Source organism: Ahaetulla prasina, chromosome 3 (genome assembly GCF_028640845.1).
Source record: "Ahaetulla prasina isolate Xishuangbanna chromosome 3, ASM2864084v1, whole genome shotgun sequence".
Classification (NCBI taxonomy): Eukaryota; Metazoa; Chordata; class Lepidosauria; order Squamata; family Colubridae; genus Ahaetulla; species Ahaetulla prasina.
In genome coordinates, this window is record NC_080541.1 from 192,501,646 (window position 1) to 192,518,398 (window position 16,753).

General features: G+C 39.0%; 1 protein-coding gene across 1 annotated transcript in view; it reads right to left on the reverse strand.

Moving 5' to 3' along the window:
* The window catches only part of NECAB3 (N-terminal EF-hand calcium binding protein 3), a 135,323-nt gene extending 130,052 nt beyond the window's left edge, over positions 1 to 5,271 (reverse strand). The window contains exons 1-2 of the mRNA XM_058178362.1: positions 5,235 to 5,271; positions 3,935 to 4,022 (exon numbers count right to left, since the gene is read on the reverse strand). The gene's annotated coding sequence lies outside the window, so the exon portion shown is untranslated. The remainder of the gene's footprint in view (positions 1 to 3,934; positions 4,023 to 5,234) is intronic.
* Between the last annotated feature and the right edge of the window lie 11,482 nt (positions 5,272 to 16,753).

Consider the following 16,753-nt stretch of genomic DNA (forward strand, 5'->3'; position numbering starts at 1 on the left):
TACTGCTCCAAGAGTTCCATCTTGAATTTCTAAAAGAAAGGCAGATTGTAACAGGATATAACAGCCAGTTTAATGTAATGTGAAGATGTTGGCTTAGAAACCAGGAGATTGTAAATTCTAGTCCACATGAAAGATGGTTGGGTGACTGGGCCAATCACTCTCTCTCAGCCCAACCTGCTTAGTTGTTGTTGTGGGGAAAACAGGAGTAGGAGGGAGCATTAGGGATGTTCACTGCCTTGAGTTACCTATAAAGTAATAAAGGGAGGTTTAAAGCAGGGGTGCTATTCAGCAGGTTCTGGAGAACCGGTAGCGGAAATTTTGAGTAGTTCAGAGAACCAGTAAATACCACCTTTGGCTGGGGTGGGAATGGAGATTTTGCAATATCCTTCCCCCATGAGTGAGAGGGAAAGGAGATTTTGCAATATCCTTCCCCTGGAATGGGGTGGGAATTGAGATTTTGCAGTATCCTTTCCCTGCCACACCCACCAAACTATGCCCACCAAGCTACACCACGTCCACCAAGCCATGCCCACAGAACCGGTAGTAAAAAAAAATGAATTCCACCATTGGTTTAAAGTCTAATAAATAAAGTAAAAATACTAAATACAAATAAAGCACTGAATCCTCAGGTCATATATTTTCATGCTGTAACACGAGAATTGATTCCAGATTTTATACTGTTGCAGCAGTGTTGTTGCCCAATTGTATCCAAGAAGTTCTGCCCAGGATGAAAGTCAACAGGTTAAAGAGATTAAAAGGACAGGATGTAACCTATTTAAATGCTGAGCATCAAATGGCGATTAGGCAACAGAACTGCTGCTATCTATGATTTGCATTCAGGCATTTTCGCACAGTTCATGATAAATAATTTCCCCTCCAAACTGAAGGAGATGAATGCCATTGCATTAATTTAAATATCCTTGGTTGTTTTGAAAATATCAGCAGGGAATGGAAGTAAGGAGATTTCAATCATTTTCTTAGCCTCTGACAATACTGGGTCCATTCATTCGTTTCTTTGATCCCATTTTTCATCTATCCGAGAGCTATAAGAAAAAGCCCAAATATCAAATTATTTTAAAATCACATTTTAAAGCTATAAGAAAAAGCCCAAATATCAAATTATTTTAAAATCACTTTTTAGCTGCCCCAAATAGATTATTTTATATATATATTGTGATGCTGAGCGCTACATTGCAAAAATTATAAAGCAGAGAATCTGAAGAGTGAAAATCATTTTGGTTTGCTGTACCAGATGGCTGATTTACATTCTAAAAGCATCCCTAGCAGGAAAACCTCTAGAAGTTAAAACTACACTTTTCTTGCCCTGACCTCTTCAGTGACTTGATGACCTGAGGTCTCAGAACCACCTGGGCATTTAGAGACAGAAGAACCACATCCTTCCATCTTTTTGACACTGGCACTCCCCTCCTCTCATTCCCCTTTCTAAAAATATTCCACCAACCCTCAGCCCATGAGAACAGTGTTGCTGGAACGGTGCAGAGATGCAAGACCTTGACTGCATTCCTTGGGAAAAGAAGTTGTTGAGACAGATTTTATTCTAAGCAGACCTTCCTGAAAAGTTTGAAAATATGGATGAAGCTTAGATAGAATCAGCAGCAGCCTTTTCATAAAAAACTTGAGATCAAAGGATTTCAGATCGTAGAAACAACACAGCTAGTTCAGGAATACACAATTTGGAGGAAGAAAGAATGAAGAAATCCCAAGGCTCGTATTCATTTAAGCCAGTGATGGCGAAGCTTTTAGACACCAAGTGCCCAAACTGTGTGCACGCATGCCCAAACTGAAAGGTGTGTGAGCAGCAGAGACCTGAAGACCAGCTGTCCAGTGGGAGTGGGGGCATCCCAACACTGGCAGAGCGGCAAGAGGTAAGATCTCTCTATGCTGCATTACCTGTAAAGTTATAGAATCCATCATCAATCAATACATTACCCTCCACCTAGAAACAAACAATCTACTCTCTAATAAACAATTTGGTTTCAGAAAAAAATTATCATGTAACTTACAACTTCTTCACTGCAAAAATATATGGACTACTAATCTTGATCAAGGCGAAACAATAGATGCAATTTACATAGACTTCTGTAAAGCTTTTGACTCAGTGGTACACAACAAACTTCTCCTCAAACTAAAATCCTACGGCATCTCTGGACCCCTCCACAATTGGATGACAGCGTTCCTGTCAAACAGACAACAAGTGGTCAAAATAGGCAGTGCCCTGTCAAATCCTGTTCATGTCAATAGTGGCGTTCCCCAAGACAGTGTTCTTGGACCAACACTCTTCATATTATACATTAATGATCTCTGGGACCATATTAAAAGTAATTGTGTTCTCTTTGATGACGATGTCAAACTGTTTAACACTACCAACAATACAGCTACTCTTCAAAAAGACCTTGACTTTGTGTCAGAATGGTCTAAAACCTGGCAACTCCAAATCTCAACCAGCAAATGTTCTGTCTTACACATTGGAAAAAAGAATCTAAACACTAAATACAAACTCGACAGACATTATCTTACAGATGACCCCCACCCTGTCAAAGACCTTGGAGTCTTCCTATCCAATGACCTAAGTGCCAAAGCCCACTGCAACTACATCACCAAAAAGGCATTAAGAGTTGTAAACTTAATCTTGCGTAGCTTCTTCTCCAGAAACACTACACTACTAACCAGAGCTTACAAAACATTGCTAGACCAATTCTTGAATATAGCTCACCTGTCTGGAACCTATACCACATTTCAGACATCAATACAATTTAACGTGTCCAGAAATATTTTACAAGAAGAGTTCTCCACTCCTCTGAATAGAACAAAATATCTTATGCCACCAGACTTGAAATCCTGGGTTTTGGAAACTTAGAACTCCGCCGCCTTCGACAGGACCTGTGTTTAACTCATAGAATCATCTATTGCAATGTCCTTCCTGTTGAAGACTACTTCAGCTTCAATCACAACAATACATGAGCACACAATAGATTTAAGTTTAATGTTAACCGCTCCAATCTTGATTGCAGAAAATATGACTTCAGTAACAGAGTTGTTAGTGCTTGGAACACACTACCTGACTCTGTGGTCTCTTCTCAAAGTCCCCAAAGCTTTAACCAAAAACTGTCTACTATTGACCTCACCCCTTTCCTAAGAGGTCTATAAGGGGCGTGCATAAGAGCACAAGAGTGCCTACCGTTCCTGTCCTACTGTTTCCTTCATTATATACAATTTATATAGTTATTACATGCTTATACTCATATATATACTTATATGTTGTATAGATACTTCATGCTTATGCTTGTGTATACTATTATGACAAATAAATAAATAAATAAAAAGATCTTTTTCTTTCGTGAGCTTCTGTTTCGTCGTTTGCAGGGAAACAGAAGCTCAAGAAAGAAACGCCACGGAGATCTGACCCGGGGCGACGGCGCACGTGCCAGCAGACAGGGCTCTGCGTGCCACCTCTGGCATGCATGCCATAGGCTCGCCATCACGGATATAAACTGCCTGGCTATGAGCAAGCCAGACACAAAGGGAAACTCCACTTATTAAAAGATTTAAAGAGTGGTCCACAGAATTTGATCTTCATCTATTGCTGAAGGATACAATTCCAATTATTTCAGCACAAGCTGGGAGATTTTCCTCTGAAGCTATACAAAAGCATAAGGCTTTATGGATAAGAAAAAAATCATCAGGCTCACCAAGACTTTCTACGTTTAATTCCCCTTAATATTGCATGCCATAAAATTATTTACTTCCTGCACTTAATTTTAACTTGTTCTTATGTGCACCCAATTAAGGATCGTAAAGTAGCAAATAAAATAGATAAATGTTAGAGAGAATTGTTTTATATTTAATGGTATCAGCTCAACAGATTTACAGATTTTATGCCTATAATTTTTTATATTGTTTTAAATTTACCTACTTTTCATTTATGTGTTGCTTTGCTGCATTTTCTCTCTTTCTCTCTTTTGTTTGCCCAGATGACCAACTGTAATGAAATTTGTTCTGATCTGAAATTCCAAGGAGACACTAGGATGTGCATTTTGTAGAAAATTCATCAGCATTAAATATTTAGCAATTTTCAAATGAAGAACTTTTGGACAGAGAAGATGGATACGTAATGGATGGATTAATGAAGGGAAGGAGGCAAATACACCAATTTGAGTGGGTTGTTCAAGGCCAAGCATGTTACAGGGTGACTCACATTAAAGAGAGGCAGGTCTTTTATTATAACAGAATTACATCTGGAAGGGACCTTAGAGGTCTTCTAGTCTAACCCCCTGCTTCAGTAGGAAATGCTATACCATTTCAAACAAATGCTTTTCCAGTTTCTTCTTTAAAACCTGCAGTATTGGAGCACCCATAACTTCTGGAGGCAAGTTGTTCCACTGATTAATTGTTCTCACTGTCAGGAAATTCCTCCTTAGTTCTAGGTTGTATTTTGTCCTGAATTAGTTTTCTATCCATTTCTTCTTGTTCTGCTTTCATCTGCTTTGGAGGATAGGTTGAGTGCCTCTTCTTTGTAGCAGCCTCTTAAATATTCTACAACTTTTATAACTAAGAAGAAATGTTCTGACAATTAGAACAATTAACCAATGGAATTGCTTGCCTCGAGAAGTTCTGGGTGCTTCATCACTTCAGGTTTTTAAGAAGAGATTGGACAGCCATTTGCCTCCTATAGGAATATACAGTAGGTATACAGTAGTGGCCAAAATTGTGGAAACCTTTTGGGAAAAGTGTATTTTCTAAAACTAGCTAATAACAACATTTTTGGAGGGAGTAGTACAGGGGTGAAATGCTCCCAGTTCGCACTGGCTCCCCCGATTAGGTAGCGATGGCGGCTGCTGGTTCAGAGGACCGGTAGCAAAAATCCCTGGCCCCGCCCCCCCGCCTCTGCTGAGCCGCACCATCAGCAGAGGTTTTTTTTTTTACTTTTAAAAGATTTTCTTCAGCGAAAACATGCCTTTAAAAGTAAAAAAAACACAACCCTCTGATGATCGCGGGGCTGAGCAGAGATCAAAACCCTTTAAAAAAATTTTTAAAAAAACCCTCTTCAGCCGAAGGGGAGGAAAAAAAAGAAAAAAATCCCAGGATTTAAAAGCCTCCTCTGGCGATCCCAAAGGAGTTTCCTGATCCTCACAGGCTTTTAAACTCACTTTTTAACAACCCCCACTTACAAGAGCCCCCACCCATGCCCAGCCAATTCTCCCCTCCTCACTTACCTATAATTACTGCTCCTTTCCGGCTGCAACTGCATGCTTTCTTCAGCTACTGCTGAAAAAAAAAAGCTTGCTTTGACTTCCTGCTTTGCTAGCTGAGGAATTCTGGGATTTGAAGTCCACAATAAAATAAAATAAAATAAAATAATAAAATAAAATATTTGTGCAGCTTTATGAGATTTGGTGTCTTTCTGTAGTGTTTCACTCTAACTACACAAACACACAAAATCTCAGAAAGCTGTATGTGGCATGTTGTGTGTGTGTGTGTGTGTGAGTTGTGTGTATGTAAAGTGTGAAAGTTGGTTTTTGAGCTTTTTGTGGCTGTGTGAAGTGTGAAGTGCAGCTGCTTTTACATTGTGTGTGAGTCAGTTGTGTTGTGTTGTGTTATGTGTGTGTAAAGTGTGAAAGTTGGTTTTTGATACCTCTTATTGTTTTTTATACTTTGTTTATTATTTTTATTATTTATTGTTATTGGCCATGCCTACCCAGTCATCTGACCACCAAGCCATGCCCACCAATTAAGCCACGCCCACAGAACCGGTAGGGAAAATTTTTAGATTTCACCCCTGGAGTAGTACCATAAAATTGTATCTCAATGGAAAGATAATTTAATCAAGAATGTAATGCAATAACTTTTATGAAGGATTTGCTATTAGAATAGCAGTTACAGTATAAAGAAGAAAAGTGAAACGTAGAAAAAACGAGATATACAAAAATTATCACCATAGAAAAAACGAGATATACAAAAATTATCACGTCAGTTAATACTTAGTTGGGTAACCTTTAGCATGAATTACGGCCTTACAATGTCTTCCCATGGAGTGAACCAAGTCTTTTAGTTCTGCAGCTGTTATAATGTGAAACCAAGATTGAATGATTACTTCTATTAACTGGGTTTTATTGCTGGGTCGCTTCTGATTAACAAGCTTCTTTAGTCGGCTCCATAGATTTTCAATTGGGTTAAGGTCTGGGCTATTCCCAAGCCATTCCAGCAGTAGAATATCATTATCTTGAAACTCAAAAAAAAAAAAAAAGTGGTGTTATTAGTCATAAAACCTCAAAAATACACTTTTCCCGAAAGGTTTCCACAATTTTGGCCACTACTGTAGGGTCTTCTGCTTGAGCAGGAGGTTGGACTAGAACACCTCCAAGGTCCCTTCCAACTCTGTTATTTTGTTAAACGGATATTTAATGGAGAGGCATGAAAGTTTCAAAGAACTTGGGAATCTCTGAGCTGGTGCTTTTCTTGGCACCCAGACTCTGATCTATCTTGCTCACCTGGACTTCAGATTGTCCTCCGATGCCCTGTATGTTTGCTCCTCTGACTGTGCAGGTGCTATTTTTGATGTTCACTCTGGACCTTAATTATTCTTATTGCTTTTCTTCTGTTCTGAGTTGGCCTTATTTTCTTGATCCATGGAGATCAAATATGAGAATGTTGTTTCAGGCTTAATGTATCAAATGTAGCCTAAATTACAAGAATTAAAAAGATTGTGCAGCATGACACTGCCTTCAGTTTTTAACTGTTCTTCAAGTATATCAGGACAATGTACTGTCCTTGCAACGATCCTGTCGGGTAGATATGGCTAGAAAGGAAGATCAATTTTTTCGGTGGCTGATAATGGATTTCAACTTCGGTACACCTGGTTAATTTTAGCAAACTCTCCATTGTTTGACTCCTGTCTGTTCTTACGCTGGTGCAGAGCCATTTGGTGTAGAGCAGGTGAATCCGAAGGGACTTTGCTACTCTAATGAAATTCATGTGAACTAAACTATGTAGCCTAAGGAAGAGGCATATTCTCTCTTCAAAGCAGAGATTGGACCATACCTGTGGGGGGGATGAGCTAGCTCAGTATTGCACCTAGGTATGACTTGATGGCCTCCAAATATCTCACCGAAGGTCAACATCCTATTTGCATTTAGTCAGGAATAAACCCTGAATATTAGAATAGAAGCTACGATACTTTCTCTCTCAGTAGTCATTCTCATGTTTATGCATATTTGCAGGGGAATTTGAAGAATTAATTGTATACACATTTCACTGACTGTCTTATCTTTGCATTAAACTCTGATCTAAAATAGATTGAGGTTAATTCTCTCATGAAGGCTTGAAGGGAAGCCCCAAATGATTTGTGAAAGAATGAATTATCCTGCTCTGAAAAAAAGGGAGGACTCTTATACCTTTTTTTCAGGGCAGAATAATTTATTCTTTCATAATTCCTTCATAATTCTTTCATAAATAATTTGATGGCTTCTCTCCCAGCCATTGTGAACTCATGAAGGATAGTTTTAAGAACACTGAATGAGTGACAATTAACAGGGGTTGAGCGATGGTCTATAGTATCTTTAGTAAAAAAAAAAGGTATAATATTAAGGCATAGTAATGGCTAAAGTAGCTTGTTGAATAAAGTATGCGTTATAACTTGGTAGAAGAACACAGACTGTCCAAAAGATACACAATACACAATACATTTGGAACTGAAATAAGGCACCTTCTGTCTGAATTCTCCTTTGGTCAAAGTACAGCATGCATATAAGGATGCAACATCCCATTGTATGAAAGCTAATACCTGTGATAAATTAGTCATTGATGGAACATATGCCTTGCCATATGTTCCTAATAGCAGGTCATTTTCACATCATAGATATAGTGGAAGAGAACTGCCAGACAGAGCTTGCAAGATATCCAGATGACCACTGGATGGAAGCAAAATAAATAAATAAATAAGAAAATGACAGCTCTTTGTTGTCATCTGGTGGTTGTCCAGATAGTCTTCTTAAGAATAATGTTTACCACCTATAAAACCAATTAGAGACACATACTGTAACAAATATTAATTCATGTACTTATCAAATAATAGGTATTTTATCTTTCTTCTATTTTGGAATTCTTATCTGGGCATTGACTGGACCCAAGCCTACTTACTTGAGCAAAGGTCTGCAGTGACATCTGGAAACTTCTGGGAGTCTTTTGGAATATAATGCGATTTGGTTTGACACTAGGCCAAAAAAAAAGCCCCAACCCAACTGTAAAGAGCACTTCCTCTATTATTTGATTGTGGATGAGTGGGCCATAAAACCATTTGGACATGGTGGGAAGGTTTTTCCCTTTCTGAAATGAGTTCATTTGGATTTTATGAGTCTTTGGTTCTCTTTAGGGCAGGGGTCTCCAACCTTAGCAACTTTAAGCCTGGAGGACTTCAACTTCTGGGAGTTGAAGTCCTCCAGGCTTAAAGTTGCCAAGGTTGGAGATCCCTGCTTTAGGGTTTCTGACCCAGACTCAACCAGATGACAGACTCTGCTTGTAAAACTGGCTCTGTTTAGGATGACCCAGTCCCTTCTGCAAACGGAAGGGGTCTGGAGCGATTGGGGCGGGGGGGGTGTCTTTTCTTGGACCACTATGAGGAATATTCTTGACATCTGCCAAATAAAAACACCCTCACTCAGAGGTGGACCTGACTGAATGGGTTCTATGGAAATGACGGGGCTCTGTTATGTGGGAAGAGGTTGAACTAGTTACAGATACTGGTAGATCTCAGGTTAAGACAATAACTGGGACTGGAATTTCCATCACTAAGCATATATATCAGGAAAGGAAGAATACGGGTTACTTTATTAAGTGGAGATTCTTGATTTTTAACTGTTCATGTGCAGTGTGAATTACTATATATTGGTATGTTTAAAAACATACTCAAGTTTGATAACCTTGAGTTTATGATCTAGAAGTACATATGAATTGGATCACTATAGCATATTTAATAAACCATGCTTACTGCAGTATATGAACCCAACTGCTTTGTGAGTGTGCCAGGACAAATCATAAATGTCTTTCATTCTAAATTATGCATTTAGTAAAATAAGTCCATTCCTATGCGAAGTTAAATATTTCCAGAACCTTTGGAACTATCCACATGCTTATAATAGAGAACTCTTTCCTTCTCCCTCCCAATTCTGCATATCAGACAGAGCAGTGAAGCAAAGAATGTACATCACAAAGTACTCGTGGTTTATTCATCATCTCATCTGTCTCTTAGTATCCATTATTTATGGTTGCATTTCATAGTGCATCTTTTGAACCTACCACAGGATCTGTCTTTAAAAATCATTGCACAAAACATAGGAAACTACTTCCCCACAGGCCTTGGTTTGCTGAGAAAGAGGAAGGGAAACATAAAATTAGAGTTAATCTTAGAGGATATTGCCACTATAAGAATTAATTGATACAGGCAAAAAGGTAAACAACTGTTTTCCTTCTAATTATGTGACAAAAGGTGTGTCTTGGTCCAGAATTTCATGGAACGGTTTATTTCAATAAATCGGAATATAAATATGGCTTTCATCAATTGAACTCCATCTGCAACTTAGTAATTTAGAGTTGTAAGTATCATAAAATAATAATTACAAAATTATATTAATTTTAATACAAGAGAAGGAAGTCTTGAGAAGTATATGAGAAGTACATAACTTATGTAATTTGAATGAATTAATGGCAAATTATATTTCATTGTTCTGGTCATATTCTGTTATTTGTACTTGCCAATCAAAGACTAATGTGGCTTTTAGCTCCAAAAAATTATGTATTACAAAATAAGATGTGTTAGTTCCAAAAATTATGAAAACTGCTAAATAAAGCTACCAAGTTATTTCTCACCTTTTTCTCTGAAGATCTCATCATCATCACCCAAGGAAAAATTCCTTGATTTTTTTTTTCTCTTGACCCACACTTCCTTTCTATATTTGTTTCACAATTTTTTATTCAATCTCTACATCACAACTATCACAAACTCTTCTTTCATACTGATTGCTCACTTTCTGATTGCTCATTTTTGTATTCAGTCCACATCCATTCAGCATCTATTCATTCTTAAATTTACCTCTTTTTGTTTTATCAAATATAATTCTAAGTATCCAATCTTACTCTATTCAACTTTCTTTGATGTTTTGTCTGACCTACCCAACTCTCTTTCCATATAACAATATGGACAGAAGTATGCCTTTATGCAGTTATTTTTACTTCTTTCAAAACCACTTTTCCTCACACCGTATCATGTCCTACTTTCTACCTTTCTACCAGCATTTGCATATCTTAAAATTTCTCCATTCCTTCTGACATTTTTAGTAAATGGATGATATATTCATGTTCCACGAATGTATATCAGGAGATAACAAGGAAACTGATTTGCCAAATAATACAATAACAATAATGAGCAATCGCATTGACAGCTACGGAATAAAAGAAAGCTGTATTCATCTCTGCATCTCCATACTAAGCAATATTACACTAATTGGTTTTTCTTTATTTTAACGTTTCCAAGAAAAGGGGAGGAATTATTTGACAAGGCCATAATTTAATAACTGGATATGCTACTAAATGGTTGCATGGCTGCAAAGTGTAGGCAAGGAAGAACTATAACTTGGTGGTAAAATGTATGTTTTGCAGCTGTTTCAATCTATAGTATGTCTAGATCAAAGAACTCAGGGCAACATTACAATCATAAAATTACACAGAGGATCTTGTGAATCTTTTGAGTGGGTTCCAAAGAAGGGTTCCAAACCTGTCGTGTCCCACCCCCCACTCCGACGAACGAGTCAAGGAAGTCCGTGGCAAACTTGGCAACGAAGCCTCTGCAGCTTGCCAAGTCCCTTCGAGGTTTATCAGGGCAGGCAGGAGTCCAAGTTGTGACTTCAGCGATAGGGTCCGGTATCAGCAAACTCGATAAGTCTTTGCTTGACTCAAGGTTGGAATGCCAAAAGCAGGTCCTTTATATAGGCTGTGGGGTGTGGCTCTATGACTCAGCATTTATCCAGGCCTGCCCCACCCCTCCTTCTGCTGGCATCGCCTCTCAGATCTCAGCGAAGGTCCTCCCACTCTGAATTGTCTTCAGCTAGATCTGCTGTCACTAATTCCAGCACCTGACTGGCTTCCTGCTCACAACTGTAGGAGTGAAGTTTATTGGGCTTGTCCGTTCACTCCTGGAATCCTCTCCAGGCATGGGGCCAGGTCCGGGGGCTGGAGGCATGACAGGCCGTTCATCTTCATTATCAGACTCGGAGTCTGATAACAGGCCCGGTTGGAGACGGGAGGGACCCGGCTGAGGAGTGTGGCCTACTACCAGGCTGTGGCCTGTTTGGAAGTGGGCTGCTCAAGCGGTGGATGAGCCAGTGTGCATGCGTGAAACTCCCTTTGCACGAGTGACGGCTGCTTGCATGAGCGCATAGCACTTTCCTCCTACAAGCGGTGGCCACTTGCAAGAGTGTGTGACGCTCCCCTCACACAAGCCGCAGCTGCTTGCCTCGTGTGCAAAGCTCCCTTTGTGCGAGCCGTGGGCACGCAAGTCCACAGGTTACACAAATCAAGCGGTGCGTGCTTGCACGTACCCACCTACCACTCACAGGGAACTATCCAGAGGTGGGTTTCAGCAGGTTATGACCAGTTCTGCAGAACCGGTAGCGGAAATTTTGAGTAGTTCAGAGAACCGGTAGTAAAAATTCTGACTGGCACCCACCCCCATTTATTCTCTGCCTCCTGAGTCCCAGCTGATTGGAAGAAAATGGGGATTTTAGAGTATCTTTCCCCTGGAGTGGGGCGAGAATGGAGATTTTAGAGTATCCTTCTCCTGCCACGCCTACCAAGCCATGTTCGCTAAGCCATGCCACACCCATCAAGCCACGCCCACAGAACCAGTAGTAAAAAATTTTGAAACCCACCACTGGAACTATCCCCTCTTCCTCCCCTGCCAGGCCACCAAGCCAGAAAGGTTGGGGACTGTTGCTCTAGAATACATCATCAGGAATAATTTTCCAAGCAGCAGGAAATGGAAAAAGAAACAATACAAAAATGAATTTGATGTTGTATCTACCTGCTCTCTAATTTAGATTCATTCTAAAGGTGTTCACAAACTGAATGGATTTGTTGCCATTAGATGCAACTGTTGCCAGGTTTCATTTATTGTGGGGCCAATCAAATGATGATTCCCCTTAGCTCTGAAGACATAAAACCTAGCAACCTCCAATCTTTTTCTTACCAGTAGCTAAGCTCACCAGTTTTTGACTTGGCAGAGGCAGAAAGAAGGAAATGTTAAAGACTTACAATCACAATGCTAAAGAACAATTCTGCTGTGCATGCTCTTCTCTTGGCAGAGATTTAACAACAAGAAATTTTATTAATTTGTTGTCTGGCACTATCAAAAAGCTAAAAAACTGACAGAGAGAAAACAGAAAATATTCATAATAAACTATCACTCCAATAGCAATAGCACTTAAGACTTATATACTGCTTCATAGTGCTTTACAGCCCTTTCTAAGCAGTTTACAGAGTCAGCATATTGCCCCCAACAATCTCGATCCTCATTTACCAACCTCGAAAGGATGGAAGGCTGAGCAACCCTGCCAAATTGCAGTCAGCCGGCAGTCAGCAGAAGTAGCCTGCAGCACTGCATTCTAACCAGTGCGCCACCCTGGCTCTTTCAATAGTTAATCCTATTTTGTTCTAGTTAGCCTGTCCTCTTTAAAATGGCATTTGATATAAACATGGAAGGCTTATTTATTTACATTATTTGCTACTTGTTGGTGATAAGCAGGGGGCATGATGGCTCAGTGATTAAAGATGCTGAGCTTGTCAGCTGGGAAGCTGATGCCCATGTTCAAGATCCAAGCACTGTGCAATGGGGTGATCTCCCGTTACTTACCACAACTCCTGCCCACCTAGCATTTCAAAAGCATGAAAATGCAAGTAGATAGATAGGTACCACTTCAGTATAATCATGCTGACTACATTATTTTAGTGATAGGCAGGTTCATTTCCTGCAGAGATTCAGTAGAGCTAAATTATGTTGTGATTTCAAATGTGGTAGGCACTGACCTCTCAAAACCCCAGTCCCTATTAGAATCACAGAAAATTCTCATTTTCTATAGGCAAACTCTCATCCTGAATTGTTGATGCATTTTCTAGTGCACATGAAAAGTACTAGTTCAGTATTTTTCAAACTTGACAACTTTAAAATGTGTGCGCTTCAACTCCCAGAATTCCCCAGTCAGCATAACGTCCACAAATCTTAAAGTTGCCAAGTTTGGAAAAACAACTCACTTGTTTATATTGCTTTTATGTGTGTAGCTCAAAGAATCAGTTGGCTGGAGAGAGGAAAGATGCCAGGACTACTACAGTAAAACAATAAAACAATGTTAAATGGATAACCTGACTTACATTTCAAAATTAACACAGGAAACTTGCATTAGGGGATTTAATTAAAAGAATCGAAACATTAAACTAGAAGCTTTGAATCCACTTTGCAAATATTGGGATCAGGGTTAGGGAATACTTTGTTCTCTTTCTTCAAAAACTTTTCCTTGCTTCCTCCTTCCGCCACCTGCTGGAATTACACCTATCCTGCATTTCTTGTCTTTGAATAAATAAACTGTGTACTTTACTGAGCAGAAAAAAAATCTATTGCTGATCCTTCTTAAAGAAAAACAAACCACAGACACTTAGTCAACATTATGACTATTGGCTTGGTGTGTGTTTTCCCCCTTCTTCTTTTTCTGATACATGCATTATAATATTCAAACATAATAAGATCACACAAGCTAACTTTTAGTTCCATGACAAATGAATTGCTTGTTGCATTTTTCCTCACACGATCCCTCTAGAACAGGGGTGGGGAACGATGGCCCTTGTGAACTTCAACTCCCAGAATTCCAGAGCCAGCCATGTTCACAAGTCATAAAGGGGCCATTGTTCTCCACCTCTGCTCTAGAATAGGGGTCTCCAACCTTGGCAACTTTAAGCCTAGTGGACTTCAACTCCCAGAATCCCCCAGCCAGCAAAGCTGGTTGAAGTCCACCAGGCTTAAAGTTGCCAACGTTGGAGACCCCTGCTCTAGAAGACAGTGCTCTCTGGCTTTTGTTTGATCAATATCATACCACTATTAGGCTCCTAGAGCAGGGAAACTGATTAGGCAATATAGTATATGAAAGCCTCCATTGCTATAATATGGCGTTCAATAACTATTTACCTCAGCTCTGTCGCTATCACCAGAATAAAACTATTGTGCAAGTTACTGAATGTGTCTGCTTTCTTATAATGCAAAACTAGGCAACTTAATGAGGTCTTAATGAGGTCTTTTTTCTGATCCATCCTCCCTGCGGACACCCACACATCCCATAATCCTTAAAGGTTGACCATAATGTCTGGGTTTTAGGGAAATTATGGTGCAACTCAACTCAACTCAAGGATACCAGATCCCCAGATAATGCCTTAATAGGCATTATCACCTTCATTGACTCTTACAGATGAAGGTTAACAGAATGACTTTTTTTTCTTGTAAAAAGAACCTGACCAGTCTTTGGTTATATATTTTAGGAAATGGGGGGGGGGGGGATTCTGTATTCTCTGGCACATTTTAATTACACTCAGAATATACTTATAATAATTTTATCATATCGCATACAATATCTTAGTATTACTTTAATGCTTTTTAATGATTTGTATTTATACGTATCTGGGTTTTTTATACTTTGCATTGTGAGTCTCTCAAAATCATAGCCATGAAGGACTAACTGCCTATAAATGTTCTACACAAAATTAATACCAAAATTCTAGGAAGCTTCAACCTTTTCTTGTTCTTAGTATGGATTAACCAGATTGTACATGTTGTTAATATAAGATTGGTTTAGGAGACAACCGCTAATTCCTTGGCTACTATCAGGGGTCTCCAACCTTGGCAACTTTAAGACTTGTGGACTTCAACTACCAGAGTTGAAGTCCACAAGTCCAAAGCTGGCTGAGGAATTCTGGAAGCTGAAGTCCACAAGTCTTAAAGTTGCCAAGGTTGGAGACCCCTGATCTCGATGATCTTCAGAAGCAAGATCTGTTGAGATTTCAGTTTGCACTATTTGCTCACTGCATAGAGAGACTTTTTTCTCATAAAGAGAGACACAGACCTTCCTCTAATGAGCTTTTCTCTTTAAAGCCAGGTTGCATCCTTAGAGGCAACAGAACTTTGAACTCTCCATCCAGGAAGCAAAGGAACAAGGTATAATTAAAATAACTAATTAATTACATTTCTTTTCGGTTAGCAGGCACTTTAACGGTGACAAAATATTGAGGATGCAATTCCTTCTCTTCTCAACAGAAATGTGATCAGAAAAAATGTCTTGACCTGTTTGGGAAAACTAGTAAGACCACGTCTCCTTAGTCAAGCTCAACTGCTCATCATTCAGAGACATATTCATTTCTTGCTTTCTTCAGAGACGTTTGTTTGACTTTCTGGGTCTAGCCTACTGCTCTGTTATGTTCCTGATGACGTTCAATTCAAATACCGAACAGGTCCAAACTTACTTTGCTTTTCAAAGTCAGCCAGTCAGCTAGTGTTTTCAGAGAGGCTCCAGTTTATAAATCCAGCATAGCCAATGGATACTGACTTTACCATTGGTCTATTGTAAAATGGTATAATTACTATATATTTTACCTGAAAAAGAGTTCCTGCAATAATATCCCATTCATTCCCACTTTCTGCTTACTTCTGCAATATTCCCTGCAAGCAAGTGTCCCACTAACTCCAGCGGGTCTACTTCAAATTATTGTGATTGGTTTAATATGCAGCCAACTTCTGCCGTTTTCTGCTCCGTTGCTAAAACAGACGACTCTCACCTTCCCCATAACAGCTTTTAACTATTTGAGAATCACTTCTATGGCAAGGGGGAACAATGAGTTAAATATAAAGTCTGACAAAATGCAAAAGAGGGGAGAACTGGGGTTACTAAGTTTGAAATTTGATTTTGTGGCTTGTTTGGTCTGTATGAGTGAGCGTTGCTTTTGGAGTTAGAACAACCTGAGGATTTGGAGGGCATAGATATTTGTGGCATGATAAAGTTAAAATTAATGTGGATTTTAAAAATTGTTTTATTAAAAATATTTTATTAAAAATATTTACAGACCCTCCTACCCTCAAAACGACACTATAGAGCACTGCACACCAGAACAACTAGACAAAAGAACAGTTTTTTCCGAAAGGCCATCACTCTGCTAAACAAATAATTCCATCAACACTGTCAAACTGTTTACTGATCTGCACTACTATTAATCGTTTCATAGTTCCCATCACCAATCTCTTTCCACTTATGACTGTATGACTGTAACTTGTTGCTGGCAATCCTTACGATTTATATTGATATATTGACTATCAATTGTGTTGTAAATGTTGTACCTTGATGAACGTATCTTTTCTTTTATGTACACTGAGAGCATATGCACCAAGACAAATTCCTTGTGTGTCCAATCACACTTGGCCAATAAAATTCTATTCTATTCTATTCTATTCGATGTGCCATATTGAGAATATGGATTAGTTATAACTCAGCCTGTGGAACTTTTGATTCAGTCATCTCATATGCCAGTTACCCCTTCCAGCTTTGTGACATTTGTTAAGTTTGATTCAAATTCCCTTTACACCCTTATCCAATTTATTAATATGTTAAAACACTTTGAAAATTCCCTTTAAACTATGATTAATTAGAACTATTAA